Genomic DNA, 22,753 nt, shown 5'->3' on the forward strand with positions numbered 1-22,753 from the left:
GAAGATGCTTGGTTCTTGTGCCAGGCTCCAGCCTTGCTTGAGCAATTCTTGTTCTAAAACTTTTTTTTTTAAGAAAGAAGTTGGAGGAGGGGGGATAAAGGCCAGCTGCAGAATTTGGATGCAGAGCTGTTAGGGCTTTTGTTCAGACCTACCTTGGGGCAATGTTCTTCGTCTGCTAATTAATCTCCAGGAATTTAAGCCCTCTCTCGCTCTAACAAATAGCTGGATGCTAAAGTCATGTAGCCTTGCAGGGTTATTTTTCTTTCCCCCCTTTGAGTCTGTGAGGGTTTTAACTCAAAGGCCAGCGTGCGTTTCCTCTCCAGCGTCGTAACCAGCATTTAGGATGGGTCAGAAATGTCAGCCTTGAGGCAGTGCCAAGGAAAACGTCCGTATTTATTGCACAGGAGTCATGCACACCAAGGGTCTCTTCCAGCTTTTTCTATTTGCTGCGCAGTCACTTAGCCAGAGCTTCTTAGATGCAAAAAAACCTCGCTACTGCGGGCAGATCCTGCTCCTTTTCTAGCGAGGAGGGGGATCTGCAAGCGGCGATGCTCGGTTGTGGTGTGGGGTCTGGGTGATGTTAAGTGGGATTCCTGCCCTAGCCTTCCTGTAGAAACACGTAGCCCTTACGCTGATTTAAGTCAAAAAGGTTATCTATTAGGATATATATATATGTATATATAATGTTTCCCTTCAGTGAAGGATTGTAGCAATGTACTGAGCCTCCTGTGTTAGGTATTTATTATAAAGTTCTTTTTGGGTTTGTACAGTAGCTGTCTGGAAAGGAGAGGAGAGAGGAAAAAAAAAAAAACAGGAAAAATGAAATGAAAAAAAACAAAACCAAACAAAACCTGTCTGTGTTTTAACATGCTGCTCCCACATCCCCACTCCGAAACCTCCTCCGGGGTTGGAGAGGGGATGTGTCTGCTTATCGTTTAACCACTTTGGTTTGTGACTGGTGTCTCCCTCCTCCCTGGTGCACCCAAGTCGGGGCGTGATTGCCAGCCCAGCTGCCTAAGCATTACAAATCCGACTCGAATTCAGCTTTGGACTTCAATTTTAGGGAGGGGGAGGAAATATAATTTTTCTGGGTTTTAGCCTTTTGTTTGTGTTTGTTTTTAACTTTGAAAAGTCTGGGACTGTGCCTTTACCCCTTCAATAAAGGATTTCCTGCCTCTTACCTTTTTGCATTTGTCTCTATTTGCACTTTTCTCCAGTTATATATTTTTTTTTTTACCTCCATCCCAAGAGCAATACTGTAAATCTCCTTTTTCCATAGCTTATTCAGCTGTAAAAAAAAATGGTTAATTCAGTGTTAAGATCCTAAACGTAAGATTCTGGAGCTATTCTGCTTGAAACAAGTGTGGGTTCAGTACAAGGTAATTTAGATCTCTTTGCTGGGGTCAAACAGTCTCTGCTGCTTGTCGTCCTAGGTGAAGGCACAGCCTGGTGTTGAATAACGGCAGGGGTTTCTTTTCTGTATGTGGGTCATTTCTATCTGCTGAAAATGATGCAGCTGGGTAGGGGCTGCTGCTGGTTAGCCCCACGGGAAGGCAAGGGAAGGGGTTAACCCATCGCCTTGGGATGCGTCCCTACATTAATGGGCACAGCTAGGCATGCCACCCTATTTATAACCAGGTGTGACATTCATTTTAGGTTACTTCCCTTGGCACCCGTACAGCCGGGTCCTGGGTTTCGGCTCACTAAGGTGCAGCCCTGACCCAGCTTTTCCCCCACCTTTCTTTTCTTTCTTTCTTTCTTTCTTTTTTTTTTTTTTTTTTTGTTTTCTCATTTTGTCGCTGAGTTTGAGTTGAATAACTGGAATTGCAAGCAATGCCAAAGGCTTTGGGGTATTAATGGGTAGGAAAAAGCCCTTAATTCATCCTAGCAGTGTAACCATCATAATTTAACTTTTAAAAAAAGAGGATGAGAAAATAAAAAACCATCACAAAAACCTAGGGGGGTTTCTCTGTCACCATATCCACAATGGTACCCCAGAGACAAGGGGGATGAGTGGGCAGAGAGATGCATTTCTCTAGTCCCATCAGGGGGAAATTACTGGGGTCAACTCATGGCTGGAACCCCCCCACCCCTTGCTCTGAATAGTGCTGTTCCCCAATCAGGGGGTAATTATATTTTACTCCCTCTTAGAAGGCACTTTCAGAGGACGTAGGATGCCACAGGCTGCTCCCTCATGCATGAAATGGGGGTTTGCTCCTCTGTTCCCAAACCTCCTCCCTCCAAGGGCTGGGCTCTCCCGATCCCCAGCCCCAGTTATTCCTGGATGTTTGCTTCCCCTTGCCCTTGTGCTAATGCTGTTCTTCAGTTTAACAGCTTTCCTCTCTCCTTGGTTTGTATTTCCCCTCCCATGTGTTCATAGGCTGGAGTTGTACCCTCTTTCAGCCTTGTTTTACTAAACTTGGCAAGCCAAACTCTGTTGGTTCAGCTTGTAAAATACTCCCCTGTGACTGCCAGCAGCTCTGCATAAGTCTGAATTTATTGTTACCAGATAGAAGTGACCATGGTGTTGTCCTGTCAAGGTCACACCAGCTCTTGGTGCTCCAGTCATGAATCCTTCCTTATTCCTGATGGAAACATCCTTCCTGATATGTCCTAGGTCCATAATGTCCCTTTTCTGCTGCTATCCTATGCTCAGCTCAGCCCTACCCGTCTTACGACCCCTCCACTCCTCCAGATCTCTTTCTCCATACAGGTACCTGTTAAATTTCCATCCTCAGCAAGCGGTCTGATTCCCAGAGCTGCGGTGTGATGGCATTTCAGAGAGGCTGCTATGATTCAGAGCACCTTAGAAAGCAGATTCCTCTCCTAAAATGCCTGCTTCAGCATCCTCTCCCACTGACCAGGATGCTTTAACCCCTTGGGCTGACGCTAGCCGAGGACCGGGCAAAGCACTCTTGGGTGTGGAAAGGACATGAACCCCAAATCCTCCCAATGCTGGGAGAAAATAAAGGGTTGCCATAGAGAGAGGTCAGCAGGATTGAGCTAAAGCAAAATAAACGAGCCCCAGAGACTGCATCAGGCAGGAGGATGGAGAGGAGATGGCTCCTGCACACTTGGTGGTAAATTAAGGAGTAGACAGTGAGTCCTCGAGGGTGGGAGCAAAGAGGTTTTCCCTTGGGAAGCATTGAGGTCAGGCAGGGGAGAGGAAGGCTGTGCAGGGTAGGTGTCATTTGCTTTCAGTGTCAACAGATGCATCCTGCCAGGAGCAGGAAAACAGGCTCCTAGCAGCATGGGATCTGCTCCAAGGGCTGCAAAAGTAAAGGGAAATGTATCCCACAGGCTGCAAAGAAGAGGGTAAACCGGCCTCCAGCCAGGAATTGCACCTTCTAGGTGCTTGAATGGGGGTAAGCAAGCCAGGAAGGGAAAGATTCAGGGACTAAAGTGAGGGGCCAGATCCCAGGGATGGACAGGGGACGCAGCTGGGTGTCTTCTGGGTGGATGGGAAACTGCGATTTCCCACTTAGACATGGAAGGCTTTCCGGGCATGGCACAGCTTCCAGCCACGTCCGTCGCACTGCAGAGGGGACCCCCTTCCTCGCAGCAGCTGCTGGCAGCAAGCCCCGAAAGTGATGCAGGACTGCTCTGCTAAACATCCCCAGCTCCGGCAGCTTGTATCCCATTTAAAAGCTGAAGGCAGATGCTACGAGTCACCCTGTGAAAGCTTTCTCCTCTTTTTTTCCACCTCTGCTTTATACCCATCAACTCCATACGTCCCTATATGAGCAGTAGATGCACAGAGCAGCTTCACCACTGAATTACTCAGGGTTTTTTTTCAGTGTTGCTCCATCTGTGTCCATGAATCGAGCCCACGATGCTGTAAAATGTGCATAAGTGCAAATCCCCTTACCGGGAAAATACCAGGAGTCGGTATTTTGGCAATTCATTGCTGAGAGATTGCAACTCCGTAGAAAAAGCAAACAGTAATAAAGGATGAGCTGGTAGCTTAGGAAACCCAAGCAGGCATAAAAGAATACAGCTCCCTCCCCAGTTTACTCCAGCGAGCGACACGGCTCCGGGAATCACTGGACAACCTCTCCAGGTATTGAGGGCTAATAAATTGTTATTAACAAACCAGCCTTTCCTGCTGGAGTGAGAAGGAATTCGTATATAAGTCAGGCTGGGGACGCTGACGTGCTCCTCAGCACGAGGTGCAGAACGCTCTGTATCCCAAACCTACCGGCTTCCAGCACCGAAATGCCCCGCCACTAATCGGAAACCTAATGAGCCACGTGGAGATGGCGGCCGAGAGCCCGGTCTGCCATTGTGGGAGGTTGTAAGGAAAAGGGAGAAAGAGGAAGAAGTTAAAGAAAGGGCTTTTTATTTTTTTAGCAGGTATGGGTTTGAATCGCTGAAGACATGGAGATTTTTCTGGGGGAAATCAACGCAGGCATGTGGGCCAGCTCCCCACCTTGCAAAGACGGGAGGCAGCTCACTTTCCCATCGGGGAAAGGCCGTTAATTCAGAGGCAAATCTGACCTCCGTACGCTGATTTGCCCCGGCCGAGCGTCCAGTGCTCCCCTCTGCTCCAGGGGAAGCCTGAGCATCCCAGCCGGGTGCCCCCAGCCCTATCCCTCGCCTGGGGCCGAGCTTTATTCTCGGGGTGTTTATGTGTAATGGATTAATCCCTAAAGAAGAAAGTCAAGGCGGTGTTTCACCATGCAGTTTTCTGGCTTATTTCCAGGCCACACGTAGCAGGTTCAAAGGCTGTTGGTTTAAATGCCCGGCTTGGAGGATTTTGTTATTCTGCTGAAGCAGGGCAAGGACGCAGACCGTGCTGAATTTTACTGTCTTCCAGACATGAATTTGGGTACTTTGGACCCTATTTCCCTCCTGCGCAACGCCCGTGACCTGCTCACAGCGAGCCTCAAGCAGGATACGGCTGTCGATTGACTAAAATCACTCGATCTACAACAGTTTCGCCATCAGACACCCAAGGCTCCACATTTTTCGGAGCAGCATTTTGAAGGTGAAGGATGGCAGCCTGAGTTTTTTTTTTAACGAATATTCTGTGATTCAGGAGTTACCACGGGTAGCCAGGAGTGGATTTTTCGTTGCCTTGCAAATTATGTCTTACTAAAGTGGGAGCAATTCAGGCGACCTCCTGAAATCACCGCTGTTTTGCTCCCCGCTTCGCAGAGGCGTCGATCGCAGCCGTGCATCAGGATGACACCGTGAGTGTAAAGCCCCTATGAGGAAGCGAAAGGAGAATTACGCAGCGCGGAGTCCAACCCTGGAGATTGCTGGGGCTCGGGTTCTCTCCCCGATTTTGGAATGGTTTCCTAAACAGGGTTTTTACTACAGCTTGGGGAGTTTGACCTCTTTTTTACATTTTTTTTTTTTTTTTGCTGATGGGGCAGTGTGGCGTTTTGCAGGGGCCGCATTTTAAAATTTTCTACTGCTGACTAACACTGTTGGACCGCGGCCTTTCAGTCTGTTTCCTGCTTCAATTTACTGAGTGCTCATAATGAATTAAAAAAAAAAAATTAAAAAATCAACAACACACCAAAAAAAAACCCCATTGTAAAACAAGCCACGGAGGCTTGCGATCAGCGTTTGCGCTAATCACAATTTTAAGCTGTGCTTGCAGTTAGCGCAGATTTGGACCAAATTTTAGGGGCGGATTAATTCGAGATGCGTTATATCTAAATTTGACGGGGATGGACGCACACCGGGGGGCAGTCAGGGCGGTCCTGGGCCCCGGGGGTGCACGCACCCCGTTCGGCCGGTCCCTGGGGACGATGAGCGCCGTGGTGGAAGCGGGGTGGGGGGGTGGGGTGGGACCGTGCCCTACCCGGAACCCCCGACGCCCGCCGCTGCCCGCCGCGGGGTGCCGAACCCCGGGCCCGTCTCCCGCCGCTGGGCGCTGCGCATGCCCGCTCCGCCTCTCCGCCGCGGCCCCGCCTCACACCCCCCCCCCCCCCCTTCCCCGCCCCGGTGCATTCTGGGACACAAACAAAGTCCCCGGCCGGGCGGCGCGGCGCGGCGCGGCGCGCGGGAGCTCCGACCCCCTCCCGCCCCCCCTTCCCCCTCCCCTCCCCGCCGCCGCGCGCACGTTTCCCCCCCGCCGCCGTTCTCCGCGTGCCTGAGGGGGAGGCGGCGGCGGCCTCTTCCTCCTCCTCCTCCTCCTCCTCTTTTTCTTCCCCACCTCCGCCGCCGCCTCCCCGCCCGCCGTCATGGCCCAGGCAAGGCCCCGGCGCGGCCCCAGATAAAGGGGGGGGAGGGCGGGCGGGCGGGGTGGGGGGTGGCTCGGCCTCCCCCGCACGCCGGGCCCAACCGGCCCCCACCGACCGCAGGTAAGCGGGGAGAGGGGGTGGCGGGGTGGGGGGGGGGGAGTGGCGGCGGCCATTGGTTCCCCTCAGGCGCCCCTGCGTGCCCACCCGGGGGAGGGTTTTGGCTGCTGCACCCCGCGGGTCCGTCCCCCTCATCCCCCCCCCCCCCCGCCGCCGCCGCCGCCACCTCGCGTGTTTCCCGTGGGGAAGCCGAGGCTCGCCGCCCGCGGCGGGGAGGGGGTGGCGCGAGTCCCCCTCCCGCGGGGGGCCCCCGTCACCTCCCGCGCTCCCGGGTCCGTGTGTGTGCGCGTTTGCGCGCGTCCCCCGGGAGCCGCGTTGCCCGTTTGAGGCCCGTGGGTGCGCTCGGCTGCCCCGGGCACACGCGTAGCTTCTCGGGGTTTTGGGGGCGGGGGGGGGGGGGGCTGTGTTCTCTTCCGCATCCCAGCGGGATACCTGCTGCCTCCCTTTCCCACCGCAGGCTGGAAAGTGGGGATTCCCGTAGCTCTTAGGCTGTCCCTTTGTTGATTTTGTTTTGGTTTTGTTGGTTTTTTTATCCCTTTCTGTATATTCTATACTGCCCATCTGCCGGGGTCTGCTGTGCTGCCTCTGCTTGCGCCCGTGTCCGCGCACAATGAGGCTGTCGTAGCGCTCGTCTGCAAAGATCTGTTGCGCCTTTTTCTGCTCTCCTTCCATGTATTCGAGGTTATTTTCCTGTATACAAACATAAACAGTGGCAGATGCTGGGGGGTGGGTACAGTCTACTCGCTTGCCTGTTGCCTCCTTTCCTGCGCACAGGGCAAGGGCACCGCTGCCTTCCAAAATCTGCTGTGCTTCCTTCCACCCGCAGGTGTGCTGGGGAACGCCTCCATGCCTGACCACCACAGCCTCTTAAATACACACACCCCAGGAGGCTTCTTCCTGTCTCCAAAAAGCTGCAAAGTGTTGTTTTTTTTTTTTTTTCACCCAAATAGATGTGCAGGTATCTTCTACCAAACCCTAAGGGATGACTGCTCCAGGCCATCTCTTTGCGCTGTGGAGCTTGCCATGCCCGCTGATGCGGGAGGGTCCGTCTCGGGGGTTGTACGTACACACACCGGGGTTATCCCCCTGACCGCCTGCCCGAAGCCAGCGCAGCCTGCGTCGTGCGTGTTTGCGCACATCGGAAAAGGCACAGGCAGCTTTGCTGGTAGCCTTTGGGAGGCAGGCAGGCATTTCTCCTACAGGCTCCCAGGGAGAAGGTTTCCACTGTTTGTCCTTTCATGTCTTGCCTGTTCCCGCAGACACCCGGTGGCAGCTGTTTTGCTGCCTGCCCCCACACCGTAGTGCTTCCTTGCTACACGTGCCAGAGAGGTCACCCGTTCTTACCCATTTCTTATCTCTTCTTGGCTGCACTTCGTGGCTGTCTCTTACATCTTTCATGGCTGAGACTTTCAACCCCTTTTCTTCGTGTGCCCTGCTGATACTGCAGTGCTATACGGTCCGGTTAAGCCTACCTTGCTTTCTGCTTTGGCTTTTGGTTTTTATTTTCTGAGCGATCTGCCAGGGTAAGAAGAAGTCTGCTTACTTCCTAGGTATCTGCAGATCCAATGTTGAAAACTACAGGTCTAAAATGCGTTCAGTTTCTCATTTCCGGTCGTATATGTAATTTGTCCAGCCCAGGATCTGTTCTGATGTTTCTAGAAGTCTCCTGCTGCCATAATTTTCCTCACGTGAGCTCCTTGGTTTGCCATACCCACGTAGGGAATTTCTCAGGTTTCCCACTCATGTGTTTGCCCCTGCTTTCTCTCTGTGCTTCTGCCTGGCATGAGGCTCTTCCTTTTCCCCTCTTTTAATTTTTTTTTTTTTTTTTTTTTAATCCTTGAGATGTCTAGTACACTTAGCTGTTACTTAGGTAGAGGTCACCCAGTTCACCTCCCGAGTTCCTCCCCAGCTTCTAGCTGCCTTGTTTTTGTAGACACGGTGACATGTTGTTTATCAGGTGTGGGGCACGCCTGTGACACTGCTCTGCAGACCCTGCGAGGTGACACTGAGTGGGAACGGTGTAGCGCCGGCGTAAGTCTTGTAGGGGGTTTTGAGTGCAAAGTGCTTTTCCTCTGCCATCGAGGTCTCTTACTGCAGCTTGACGTCTACACATAATGCGGATCCAAGGTGTGATGCACCTGGAGACCTTGCCTGGGTTTAAGCGCATCTGTTTGAGGAGATAGGGTTGAACAACTGTTAACCTGCAGGCTTAGACGCGGCTCTGCCAGTATAAATGCCTCCATTGATGTAAAACTGTTTATACCAGGAACCAGTTACAATGCTGTAAGTGTCTCTCCCCAGGGACTACTTCTATTTAAACAGCTGCTTTTAATCCGAAATTGTAATTGGTGCGAACACTACGAGCAGTCCCTTTCCAGGGGAAGGGAATTTCCAGCCCTGCTTTAGTCTCCCCAGGTGGATGTTGCACGGATGCCTAGTTCTCGGGAGGGAGGATCGTGCTCACTCCCACTCACACAGAAGGTTTTGTGCTGGTTTTGTTTACAGAGTGAGAGAACTTGTCTCATTGTCACTGTGAGGTTTGGAGGGGGGGAGTGTCCTTACGTATTTCTTCTGTAATACAGAAGAATAGTAGTCAGCAAGTGAAACTGAATCCTTGCCATGTTTGTTGCAACAGGAGGTTAATCATAAACTTTGGCAACTTTTAAAAGGGGTGGTTTCGTTCTGTGGTGTCTGTAGCAAATGCGTGCTGTTTGGAGGGTCTGGTCAGCTGCTTGCAAAGAGGATCAAAAGCAAATACAGCTTCCCTCCTGTGAAGCTGAACAAGCGTCCAAACGTTATTTTGGGTTGTATCCCGTGACTTGCTTGAAGGAGGCTTTTTATTTTTATGTCCTCCTTGTGAATGGACGTGCGATGCCTGAGCTGGGAGGTGAAGGGTGTTTGTGTGACTTGTGTGCCTTCTTGGGTGCTTTGAGCTTGTCGTGGGTGCTTCACATCTGGTGTTTCACTGGCATTGCCTCTTACATCTGGTAAAGTTATTTTTCAACAGGCTTTGAGAATGTTTACGTGTATTTCTATGAGAAGACCTGGTGATATGTGTAAATTCACTCCTTTTAGCCGTTGGAATCCACTAACTTAAATGAGAAGGCCAAACTGTGACAAAGCAGTGATGCTTCTGCTGGCACATGACGAGGAAGGAGACGTCCCTTGACGCAGAAGGGATTGTCTGTTGACATTCTTCTATCTCGCCTGGATAGAAGTAGGTTGTCCCTGCTCAAATTATGCAACCATGCGGACAGCCAGGCTTCAGGAATTCCAAATACTTTGTGTCAAGTGCTGACTTCGAAATCAAACGCTACGGTCGCGGAGTGCGTTCGCAGTCTGCCTCTTGAAGCAGGACATCAGTCGCGTGTGGCTGAAAAGGGGCAGCAGCTTAATTGCTTGTTTCTTTGAAAAGGTGTGTAAGATTTGCAGGAACAAACCTGGGCGGGAGATGTGCCTCTACCTGTAATCGCGTTTCAGTGTGGAAGTAGGTGGCTAGCATTTCAGCAGTTACAAGCAGGAAAAATACTGAAAACATCGGTTTACGTAAGAAATTGAAACGCCTCGCTCTCTTCCTGGCTGCTGCTGTGGCCTCGAAAGATGCAGTTTTCTAGATCTAATTGAATAGTCGTGTACTTATTGCCAAGTCAACAGTGGAGTCCATCGCTCTTAACTTGCCTTGGAGATCAGATTGATTCTTCTAATGGTTTCGCTGGATGAAAACAAATGTCTGGTACTGCTTTGTAAAAGGTGTGTAAATGAAATGGTGGTGGTAGGGAACAAGCTGCAAACCTGATAAAATGGCATTCCTGCGTACTTTTTGGAAGAGAGGAATTGTAAATGCTCGGCGTTTCATTTAATTCTCACATTCCATTTAATCAAGTTAAGGAAGTGACTTAAACTGTGCATTATTTGTCGATATGCATTTGTAATGTATTCCAGTTTAGAGCTGGCGAAATAACTATTTCACGTGGACAGGTTTATCAGAGTAGGTGAATGATGGGATAATAATCACTGCAAAATGTCTTTGAGCTCAGCGTGTGTTCTCTGACAATGACCAGGAGTAAATCGTTAGGGGGAAAGTGGACAAGCATACACAGCGTAGTGATCGTTCCTCAGTGCGTCTGCCAGCGGTGAAGGGTTTGGAGGTGGCCTGGGCTGGAGGGTACGTGCTGACAGTCGTTTTAATAGTGCCCGTTGGACCTGTCACCTCTGGATTTGCCTAGCCCTTTTGAACTGCTTGTACCGTTAGCTTTTAAGTGTGCTGTGCCATGCATCCCCCAGTTTGTGCAAAAAGTGATCCTGGAGCTTGGATATTTTTGTTAGTTTGTTTTAAACCTGATGAATGGTAATCTCATGGAGTGCCTCCTGGGTTTTGTAGTGTGAGAAAGAATAAAGAATCTTTTTGCAGTCACCACCTCACTTGTCATTTTATAGACCTCTGTGTTCTCAGTTTTCTCTCTGTTTTTTTTTGTTGTGGTTTGGGTTTGTTTTTTTTTTTTCTCCACCTTGCGTTGTCCCAGTCTATTTAGTACACCTGTCTGCAGAGGCAGTTCTACATCACTTTTTTTTTCTTTGAGCTCTGCTGTATTATTTTGGGGTGATATGACCACAACATTTATTTACTTGCTTTACCCAAGAAGGCTTGAATAAAGGCTTTTTTTTTTTTTTTTTTCTCCCAGAGCATTAAGAGATGCTTTCTAATAAAGGGACACTTTGTACCTCACCTGCAATAACATTATAAACATTTACTGTGTGTGATGTTTTATATTCAAAAGTACAAATTAATGTCATAATCGTAGTGAGAGCTATTCTAGTGGAAATGTAGTTACAGATAGTAAGGAAGTTTACAAATCTAGCTACAGGTGGTAGTTGATACGGCATGTCGTATTTGGATATTACAAAGGGTGCTTTATTGGAACAACTACAATTACGGTGGGTAAGTTTTTTGGAAGGTTTTGGAGGCATCAAGATGCCGTGTCCTGTGGAGACCCAAGAGCCCTAGAAATCACTAGTGGGCTTGGAAATAACTAGTGGGTTAGGAGGCAAGTTGGTCCTGTTAGAGACAGGTATGTACATAGTGTTGAGACTCTGCAAGTCTGACAGTTTCCTGCGGTTTTCTTTCAGCATCTTGTTTTTTTTAAGTGGATGAATAATCCTGTTAAGAAAGGCCTACTCTGAGGAGCTTCTGTGAAATGTTAGTAAAGATGCTAGAGGTTTAAGAAAACCCACAAAACTGCTTATCCACAGCCTGAAGCATGGATGTGGTTCTGCCAGTCAAGGTTTGGCCATACAAGGGAAGAAAGTTAGCCTGTATAGTTGCTACTCACCTGATAACATGATTTGTGGATAAATACAAAGATTTTTAGTTTTTGGGGCCAAGAAGAACTCCTTTTAGGCACTGAAGTTTATCTGCATAAATGAGTCATTGGGAAAATAAAGGGTGATGACACAACCGCATTCCTGCCTTGCTTCAACTTGTTCAGGATTCTTTATAGCCGCTTCCGTTGGAAAGGTGGCTGCTTGTTTATGTGTCTGTGACACCTTGACTAGCTGGCCCTGCTCCATGCCGTCTGGATTAGCGATGCCTTTTCGCCTCTTCAGATTGTGCACAGCCTGTGACTTTGCCTTGATCTCTCTCCGCTTTGCTCTTTACGCAGTTTTTTTCTGAGGTGTTGCTTGTCAGCGCAGGCTTCCAGTACTTGGGGCGTTAATGGGACTGGCGTGCTTCGGGGAGGTTTAAGATTTGCGTTGGACTTGAGAAAAATACATTTGTTGTAGTTAATGTGGATTTCATTAAGGTGTGACGCTTCCTTGCTAATCTGGAATAAAAGTGAGAGAAGGAAAGCTGTCATTTTTTTTGTAGTAAACCTGAATCCTTTAAACAACAAATTGGTTGACAGGTAAGCTTTGTGCTGAACTAGTGAAAACTAGCACTTAGCCAAATTTGACTGTCACAAACCTGATGATTGTGATGTGCAGTTACAGCCGTTTGTTTCTGTAAAGTCAGGAGACAGATATGTCATTTCCAAGTGACAAAAATTAAAGCCTCGCGCGCAGTAAGAAAGGAGGCACAACTTGGGAGCGGTAGTGGAGGGGAGAGATTCTTCAGTTTGATTGTTTTGGCAGCTCTTGGGGCATTTTACACCCAGTTAGGCCTTGGTTTTGTCTTGGAGGAAATGAAGAAATAATTTCTTTTCCAAGCATGGTTTTCACCGTGCCATCAGGTAAAATGACCTCTGAAATGGACCCTCTTCTGTCTGAAAACACGGGATGTGCCCTTTTCTCTCTTCAAAGACATGTAGTAGGACTTGGCATGTGTGTGAGGAAGCACAAGCAGGTTTTTTGGTTTGTTTTGGGGTCTTTTTCCTTTTGACTTTTTCATGGATCTAACACAGTAGTGCTACCAAGAAAATCTTCAACCATGCTAGAATATTTTGGTATGCAGATACAAAAAACCATCCTGTTTTTCTTGGTATTTCTTTCACATGGTAGTACCAAAGAGGGCTTGGAGATTTTGTTGTTGTGACTCGTTTGGGAGGTTGGCCTGAGCAGTCTTTTTGATGTGTATTTTTCATAAGTTCATGTTGACATGCCTACAGAGCTTCTGAAAGTGAAGACTGAAATGTTGTGGGTAGCCATGGTAAAACAAGAAAAAAAAAGCTTTCTGGAGTTATTTTAAATTAGAAGACTGCTACCATGTGACAAATAAAAGTACTTCATGGGTATTTTTTTGGCAATTTGCAGTGCTTAGAAGAATTTAATGTTCAACTTGGGGGGTTTGTTTGTTTTGTGTCTCTTGTTTTTGTGTATTGCTGTTAAAGACCAAAGAGTGTAAAACTGAAGCCTCACTTTTTATTACCTGGAGTGGGAAACAGTCATGTAATGGCTTGTCTGTGCTGAGAGACTTGGGAAAAAATTAACCTGAACGTGCACAGAGCAAAAGTGTAAAGTAGGTATTTAGATCGTATAAATATTGTATGTGAGCACTGTTGTGGAAAGAGTGGTTAGATCTGAATGTGTGCCTCAGGGATGCAACACATCGGTCCATCCAGTATAATCTGATTACGTTCCGTGGGGCTTGCCTACGTGAGGATACCAAGCGGACTATGAATTCACTTGGTTTTGGTTTTTTGTTTTTTTGGTTTTTTTGTTTTTAGTATAAAAAACCCAAACGCAGATTTGCTTGTATATGAATGGCTCTAGCACGAAACTTTCAGGGCAAACCACCATCGAACTAGCCATCTGATAGTTTGGTCATGTGCTTTATCAGAGCAGTGGTGAAAAAGAGAAATCGCAGGGCGGTGAATCTGTTGTGAAACATCTCAATACATTCCGTCTCATGAAGTTCAAGCATTAATTTTTATTATGATAATAAAAGTGATTTGCTGTATAACAAGACCTTTTAGCAGTTACTGCTGTACTGTTAAATGAACCTCAGTTTTAAGTGCTACCTGAAGATGTGCTTTTATGTGTTGTGTGGAACGCTAACGTGAGATTCTTACAATGGAGAGTTCAAAGTGCTGGAGGCTGGGGAAAGTGGCATTTATCTCGTTTGCTTATTCAGCCATGTGAAAGCTATATCAGGCACATAAAGTTTATACTTTGCACTGCAGCTTCAAAAAGGCAAGGAGTTAAATCCGGGTCCTTTGAAGTAGTGAATGGTAACATTCTGTGCTCTGAAAGAGCCGGCTTCAAATGATCACACCAAAACTTGAACAACTCAGTCATGGCTAGGGAAAACAAGACTTGGGGCCGGGGAAGGGAGGGGCAGGGGAAATACAAGCTATGAAAATGTGTGGTGCTTCTTGCACGTCGTTAGGAATAAAGAATAGCCCAAATATTGTACCTGCTTGCGTTCCTGAAGCTCTTTGCCCATTCTGCAAAGTTACTGTTTCAAATTGTTCCCAGATCAATCTTATTTAAGAGTTCAGCTGTTGCCTGAAACATGGAATTTGTTGGAGCCAGGGAACTTTGTTTCTGTAGAAAGGTACAGAATCTTTTAAGAAAATGATGTCTATTTTCTTTATGTATCTGTAAATGGATTCAAGAAACATCTTGTCATATAGCTGTTGTGTAAAAACAGTCAGTGGCATCAGATCAACAGTTTGCATGCGGCATGCACTGCTGTACTGCCCTGATTATTGTAATCTCTTCTTTTAATTAGATCCTGAGATTAAGAGCTGTCTTGCTGATCAGGGCACTTGATGTGTGCCCTGTCAGTTCTACCTCGTACATGTTTCTAGCTGAAACGTCGTCTCATTAAGTTATATGCTCTGAAAAGTTTTAAGCGTAGTTTACTTTACAGACACATTAAGGGGAAGCTGCACAAAGAAAACCACACCAAAAAACCCTCCCGAGAACCTTCCAGGAGGTTAAAATAGATATTGGCAAATACCTGACAGAAAAATGAGATATTTAAGTAGTCCGGTGGTTCTGCGGGCCTTTCAGTTAGCTATTTAGTTTAATAGCGTGGAGATCTTACTCCACAGTCACTCTCAACTAATTAGCTTCCAGATTATAGCTCAAGTCCGTTACTCGCTCCCTCATATATAGTGTCGAGGTTTTCGTTGTGTTGGGTTTCCCGTGAATTTCATTCTGTTCCTCAGACTCCAGTTCTCAGTTTTGTGGTTTGATGCATTGTGCTGACGATACATCTTAACGTTTTCATCAGCATTTTTTGAGCTGGTGTCTCTACGGAAACACTCAGATCATTGCTAAAACAAGTCCCTGTGGTACTTCACAGGTAAACTCTTTAACCCATTATTTCAAGTACATGAATTGCTGCTTTTCAGCCAGCTCCTTAGCTGCAGTTTGTTTATTCATCTCCGTGTTTTCCCTAATAACTCTGTATGTCATGTTATTCAAACATTTTAATGAAGTTCTCATCATCTGTGGCACTTCCTTTTTTTTTTTTTCTGAAAAATACATTATCAAGTCTGTTTGACATACTTTAGCTTTAGTAAACACAGGTGGTGTCTCATTTCTGTTTGTTGTCTTATTCTTTATTCTCCTTTTCTTCAGATTGTTTTTACTTAGCCAGATTTCTGCAGTTGTATGCAAACACCTATAATCATGTATCTCAGAGAGGAAAACATCTCTATATTTGTAAATAATCAGAGCTTCTGCACTAAATATTTGAGAGGAAATTAATACAGTGGTAACGTTGCCAAGCTTTCTGGCAGGTGTGTACCACCAAATGAGACAATCTTTGAGCAGTCTTGCCTCTCCTCCCAGTATGCTAGCACCTTTTCCTTGAGAATTAAAATATCAGTTTGCGTGTTTGCAATCACAGCAGTGTCTAATGGAAACGTGTTTAGGTTGTCTCCTAATGAAAGGAGTGGTAGCATGTTTTACACACCTGCATTGTGATCTTTAATCTTCAAGTTTTATTGATACTAGGAGTTGTAGCTGTGCTTTAATCTTCTTGCTGTATTAATCCAGCACGCTGGGTGCTGACACCCAGAGCTCTGTTGTGTGGCAGTGGTTCCCAAGCTGTTTTGGTTACCAACTGTTGTCAGCTCTCAGCTTCTCCCATCACCCACAAGGGTCTGCTGTTGGCCATGGCCATTTACAGTGCTGTGCAGACTGATTTCCATTGCCCAGAAGCCAGTGGGACCATTTAGCAGGTTAAATTTCGCTATATATGACCTGCAGCTCAGCGACACTTCCACAGTTGATGGATTCACAGGTAAATTGGGAAATTATTATCTGCTATAGAGCTGCCTCACGACAGCTGAGAGTTGTCAGCTGTGGAGATCAGAACTCTCATTTGTGTCTCGTTTGCCCAAGACATAAGTGGTGTGCAGTTCCTGCAACAGAAATTAAAAAGAAAGGTTTATAGAAGGATTAAATTCTCTTGCTAATTTGAGATCAGTCAGGAGAAAGTCTCGCAGGCCGCTTCCTGTCGGCCGTGTATAGGGGATGATAAGGAACACGAATAAGTCTAGAAGTGTCACTTTCACAAGGAAATTATAATCCAGAGCTGTGTGAGAGTCTGCTGCAAGTGTGTGGCTGCTGGTGAAGTTAATGAATGTGGCCTTGGCATCTGTCATCTGTTACGGTTGGGCAGATGACTTCTTAATTCTGCCAGATGCAGGGGGTGGAAGAGCTCCTCTCTGAGTTCCAGGACACGCTTGGGGCTTTCAAACGGATCCAGTCTGTAAAGGACGCGCTGGAAGATGTCAGCCCAAATTGATGAGTTCCGTGTCTTGTTCTGTTCTGGATCTGGGAAGTTTTCGAAGGTTTGTCGAGGGACTGTTGTCGACAGATCCAAGGTCATTTAGGTGCCTGCGTTTCCATCCTCTCTGCTGTGTGCTGGGCTCTAATGTAGGCTCTTTTTTAGGCTGTCGTACTTCTTCCTCTCAGCCTGCACCCAGGCTCTCTTTATCCAATATCTCCTGCCAGACTGTCAGAAGATGACTGCTGAATTTTAACATCTGACTTCTTCATTTCCATGCAAATGACTAATCAGGAAAACAAACTAAAAATTCCTAAGACACGTTATGCTTCACGTTCTATGTAGAAACAGCAACTCCTGAAAAATAGCAGTGCTTTAACTAATGGTTTACAGCTTTTTCTTTGTTGTGACCTCATGGTACAAGAACAACAGCTCTGTGATATGTTTTATGCTGGTTTTATTATTCTAAATTAAAAGTAGTAGACGTGTTCCCCTCTTTTTCATTGTGGTAGACATCGCTTTTTTCATATGTCCAGCAAACATCCTGCTTCTGTGTGCTGAGGCAGTCGTAGAATCATAGAATCATAGAATGGTTTGGGTTGGAAGGGACCTTCAAAGGTCATCTAGTCCAACCCCCCTGCAAGGAGCAGGGACATCCCTGACTAGGTCAGGTTGCTCAGAGCCTCATCCAGCCTGGCCTTGAACACTTCCAGGGATGGGGCATCCACCACCTCTCTGGGCAACCTGTTCCAGTGTTCTATAACCCGCATCGTAAAAAATTTTTTCCTAATTTCTAATCTAAATCTACCCCCCTCTATTTTAAAACCGTTACCCCTTGTCCTATCGCAACAGGCCCTACTAAACAGCCTATCCCCATCTTTCTTGTAGGCCCCCTTGAGGTACTGGAAGACCGCTATCAGGTCTCCCCGGAGCCTCCCCTTCTCCAGGCTGAACAGCCCCAGCTCTCTCAGCCTGGCCTCACAGCAGAGCTGCTCCAGCCCTTTTATCATCTTCGTGGCCCTCCTCTGGACCTTCTCCAACTGGTCCATGTCCTTCTTGTGCTGGGGACTCCAGAACTGGACGCAGTACTGCAGGTGGGGTCTCACCAGGGCAGAGTAGAGGGGGAGAATCCCCTCCCTCGACCTGCTGGCCACGCTTCTCTTGATGCAGCCCAGGATGCGGTTGGCCTTCTGGGCTGCAAGGGCGCATTGCCTGCTCATGTTAAGCTTCTCATCCACCAGCACTCCCAAGTCCTTCTCCTCAGGGCTGCTCTCAATCCATTCCCCGCCCAGCCTGGATTTGTGCCTGGGATTACCATGACCCAGGTGCAGGACCTTGCACTTGGCCTGGTTGAACTTCATGAGGTTGGCACAGGCCCACCTCTCCAGCCTGTCCAGGTCCCTCTGCATGGCATCCCTCCCTTCCAGCGTGTTGACGGCACCACACAACTTGGTGTCGTCGGCGAACTTGCTGAGGGTGCACTCTATCCCACTGTCCATGTCGCCGACAAAGATGTTGAACAGGGCCGGGCCCAACACGGACCCCTGAGGGACGCCACTCGTGACCGGTCTCCACCTGGACATCGAGCCGTTGACCACCACTCTCTGAGTGTGGCCATCCAGCCAACTCCTTATCCACCGAGTGGTCCGTCAGTCTTGTAGCATGAGGAAGACTGGTCTTCTGTGGAATCTGTACACTTTTCACTTGGAGCTTTATAGTTTAGAACCAGTACAGCCAAGACGTTTGTAACTGATCTGTGATTTATTCTTGGTCTGTATTGCTTTAACAGCAGGTATTGTGCTGTTTGTGTGTTTTAATATGCATGGTGTAAAAAAAAAAAAAAATCTGGAAAACTGAGGAGAAAATAAAGAGCATTTGCCTGTCTTTTGGTGAACAAAGTCAAAATCTGGTAACGGAAATGTGTGGAAGTGGCTTGCAAGAACAGTGCCTTTCCCCATCCTGCCTCACAGCAGAGATTTGGTAATGTGTTGTTCCCGGGGTCTCTAACAAGATACTTTGGCTTCTCTCACAGGCCCCTTCAATTCTGTTCTGATCTGCTCTGGGTCAAAACAGCCGTGCTACGTGGACGTGTTTCTCGCCCTGCGTGCCAGGAGGGCAGTGACAGTTGAGGGACGGGCTGCTGGAGTTTTGAAGGAGCGCTCTGCTCAGTCAAAACTTCACCAGCTTCAAGGTGGTGAATGAAGATGACAAAACAATTCTGGTGAGCAGGGCCAGGGCTCATCCTGACAAAAGCTGAGGAGAGAGCTGAGAGTTTTTGTAACTATTTTTAGGAATTTGCACTGAAATGGGAGCTCTTTCATTAGCCTCATACTTGGTGGATATCATTTTCCTCACCAATGAATAAACCACATGTTCCAGCATGTGAAGAGCTCCAGTTCGGTGCATTCAGCAGCAGCACTGGTTTCTGACCAAAGCTTACACCTTGATGCTAATAACAGTTAAAACTGAAAGCCAGAATAGGTCTATCTTTTGCTATCTCTTGTATGGGAATACATGTCAAGAAGTTATTAGATGAACTTCTTTAAAAGAAAAAAAAAAAGCAGCAATAAAGTCACAATTGCTAAAAAACTACCTGAGTTTTGTAAGATAAATTGTGGGGGAGATAAGTGGCTGGCAGCCATGGCATCTTGAAGAGGAGGGGTGTCAGCTCCCTCTAAATTCAACACTCAGCTGAAGCTCCAGTCATGTAAACCGGTTTAAGAGAGCCTGTGTTCTGCTGTGAGGGGAAAGAAGTCTGTTGTTACTGTAAAAATGACACCCTGAACTTTCCCTTAAAATGTATGTGTAAATATTTTTTTTCTAGTTTTATCCTTCCAGAACTGTTCTGTGGCAGCTGACCTACCATCTCAATTTACAATAAAACCATTTTGTAGAATAAATGGCTGGTTTTGCCCACCACTACTTTGTCTCAATGCTTTCACCAGCTCTGAGAATTAAAACACACGTACTAGATTTGTGTCATGTGAATCCACTTTTCCGTTATCTGAGATCTGAGCCATTCTTTTCCCATCCTCGTTAAAGATTAATGTTTTCAGCAGTGATGATAACGTGAGTCAGTGCTCTAACTGTGATCTAAGACTTTGCCATGCCCTCACACATCTTTTTTTCTCATGGCATGTTAAAGTTAACGCTTTTCCTTTCTGTTATTTTAGGGTATAATTTAGGGGAAGCCTGAGAGATCTATTAGGAATATCAGACAGGTATTTCATAGATATTTTGGGCCTTCTTATTCGGGAGTAATTATTTTGCAAGAGGAGCTTGGTTGGTACCAAACAAGTAAAGTTATTGTGGACCCTGGCGCAGCTTAGGATTTCCAGATATGCAAATCTTTTCAACAGTTTTTCGTGAAGAGATGCAGCCTGGGTGCTTTGACTTTGTAAACCGCTAGCGAGGAGCTTAGCTAGATCCTTACAAATTCATTTAAGATTGAGAGGAAGCTTGCCACAATGCAGTTTCTGCAAGTGTTAAACGGAGGCCTAGGTACGTAGAGTTCATCTTTCATCTGAACATTTTGTAGGCTATTTACACAGACCTGGATCAATGAGAGTTGTCTGCACTTAAACATTTGAAACCATAGCTGCTTCCTGATAGGGTTTTAGTCTGCCTCTGTGAAGCTTAACTCTAGTTCTGAAATACTGCCTGCCACCCTTGTGCAGTAGCTTCTGCTGCTCTGTACCTAAAATTTAGGAAGATCTTACTTTAGAAGGTCTCTTTGCCAGGAATTTTTCAGAGGATGAAGTGGCTGCTTGTGAAGCAATTTGCCACGGTAGCATCCTTGGAAAGTGCTCTGTCGGGGGGGTGGGGGGGGGGGGGAGAGTTGAAATAAAATTGTAGTGAACGTAGGTACAAGCTTATGTGTGAGTACAAAGAAGCAAACAAATGCTTTTTGCAAGTGACACTGGCTGTAGGAGGAGACAATGACCTTGAAAGCTTTAACACATGAACTTGTCAAAAGTGGTGTGCCAAAACCCCAGTTTTTACAAAGTAAATGGCCTTATCGAATGCAGGACTTCTGGAGTACGTAGGAAAAGCACAACACACTCTTTTATATGCCTTTTACTGTGAAAGGGAGCATTACTGCCAACAATAAATAGATGGATTGTAGTATTTCAAGTCTTCAGTTTGCTAGGGGAAATTGCTCTACCATTAAAGCTCCCAAGTGGAGTTTTCCGGAGTTACTTATCTCGCTGTCGGTGATTCTTTGCTGGGCAGACAGAGATCTTCCTGGAGGACTGTCCAAGAACAAAAGCCCCCTACAAACTCCTTAAAACAGAAAATTGTCGTCTTCTGTGATCCTGGGGAGAAAGGTACACAGGAGCAGTTCTAGGGTCTTCGGGTATTTCAGGAGGAGTGGTTGGAGAAAAGAAGTCTCATTCCTGAACCGAGGGACCAAGGACCAGGTCAGCCCCAGTAGTGAATGCTCTCTCCTGTTTTTTGCAGGGTCTAGCATCACCTCAGCCTCCATTTATAGACTGCAGCTCGGCATCTGTTTCAGGGTCTAACATAAAGCTGTTTATGAAGTGGCTGACTTAACACTAGGTCCTTTGTGCACTTGCAGTTTGAAGTATGCTGTCCTGGAGGAAATTGAAGTTCTGAAACACTGCATACTTCTCTGGATGGTTCATTTCCCTGGTCTGGTCAGCCACTGCAGCTCAAGGTTACAGGTTTGCATTCCACAGATTCCAGGACACCAAAGTGAACACTGCACATTGACGTAATTTTCAGCACAGAAACCTTGTGTCTGGCTTCTCTCTTCATAAATACCATCAGGTTTGGCAGTGATGGGCTGAGTTCAAACTGGGTTTACTGACCTGCCTTAAAATACAGTTTTAAACGCAGTTTAGAAAGTGCTGTTGGCTCATTGGGAACAAGAACAGTTTGGCAACTCCAGCCAGCAGTTTTGTCAAGTGAAGCAAGGCAAGATTTGTCGTGATAGTACCTTTTATTAGGCCAGCTGGTGTTGGGGGGAAAAAACAGATGCGTGTTTAGATACACAAGTGTTTTGATTCTGAAATGGAAATGAAAAACTTGAAGTTAAGTACGCACACAGAGCAATTGCTCTAATTCAATTATAAACTTAATTGCACTAACCAGTTAGGCAGTTTGAGGGAGAAAGAGGTGCTGGTGGCTTTGTAGTACAGTGAGAAGCTGACAGAGATGAGGTGGTCCGGGTCACACGTTGATCCCCACAGTTGTCTGTGCCTGGGCTGCTACCGCTGTTTATGGGATGGTGCTGTAACCAGTGCTCAAGAAGTGGTTTGGGTTAAAAATAAATTTCAAAATGAGAGATAACCAGTGATGTAATTTACACCATTGCCTCACAGTTGAATGAGTGTACCTGAGGGAGTGCTGGTGAGGACGAGGGTGGGAATTTCCTGAGCTTTTTGGGCACTAAAGCCAACATGACATTTCTGTATCTGAAGTCTGTTGGGTTTAGTATTCAGAAAACTCAGTGTTTTAATGATGTTTTGTAAGTTGCCATGGGTCAGGGTACAGGCTTTAAAGGTGGGGTGGTAGTTTTGTGGTGCTAAAAAAAAAAAATATTCACTTCTGTTGTAAAATGATGCTGCAAAGTGAGACACTGAGTGCAAACAGCTCTATGAGTTTGATTCGCTGACTCCTCCAAAGGAAAAAACTGAGATTATTGTAGGTACCATGTTTCAAAACCAGTGGTTTGAGCCATAACAATCAGCAGCAGGTGAATGAGGAGCTGACTTTTGGGTACGGGGAAGTAGGCAGGTCAGGTAAGCAATATATTTCAATTCTGTTACAGGTTCTTTTTTGTTTACACAACATAGCGTACACTTTCACCTTTTATGTTTCCAAGCACAGAAACTTGATGGGTGTTTAATCATTGTCCCAAAACACTGTATGTGAATCGGTAACTGTTGCTAAAACTTGTTTTTCAGTAGCCTTGAAACAGAATGAGAATGCGCGAAGGTCCTTTGAACTACTTGCAGGTCAGGTCTATGTTAGGGCTCCTAGGATTAAAAAAAAAAAAAAAAAAAAACCCCAAACAAAACAACTAAAAAACCCAACTAATTTTCAAACGAATTGTGCAAAGTCTTTCGTGCGGTAGCACTTACCTTCCAACTGCTTTCAGCTAATAGTGGAGAAAATTCTCGCTCTGGAAGTCCTTAAGTGCTCACATTTGAATTCTCACCTTCTCCAGGGATCCGCACTTGGGTGGTGAATCCCCACGTTTCCAGTGCTGGAAAAACAGTTCTCTCAAACTGTAAGT

At 46.6% G+C, this 22,753-nt stretch overlaps 1 protein-coding gene across 19 annotated transcripts in view; it reads left to right on the plus strand.

The window, feature by feature from the left end:
- Positions 1–6,041: 6,041 nt before the first annotated feature.
- Positions 6,042–22,753, plus strand: part of ZBTB44 (zinc finger and BTB domain containing 44) — a 70,899-nt gene continuing 54,187 nt past the window's right edge. For 8 of the 19 annotated variants that reach the window (XR_015261073.1, XR_015261072.1, XR_015261075.1 and 5 more), the window contains exon 1: positions 6,046–6,314. The gene's annotated coding sequence lies outside the window, so the exon portion shown is untranslated. Of the gene's footprint in view, positions 6,315–8,575; positions 8,595–21,112; positions 21,177–22,753 lie in introns of those variants that run through there. The other 11 variants (XR_015261069.1, XM_086766403.1, XM_086766405.1 and 8 more) reach the window with 5 other exon arrangements.

Source organism: Chlamydotis macqueenii, chromosome 24 (genome assembly GCF_036417535.1).
Source record: "Chlamydotis macqueenii isolate bChlMac1 chromosome 24, bChlMac1.mat, whole genome shotgun sequence".
NCBI lineage: Eukaryota > Metazoa > Chordata > Aves > Otidiformes > Otididae > Chlamydotis > Chlamydotis macqueenii.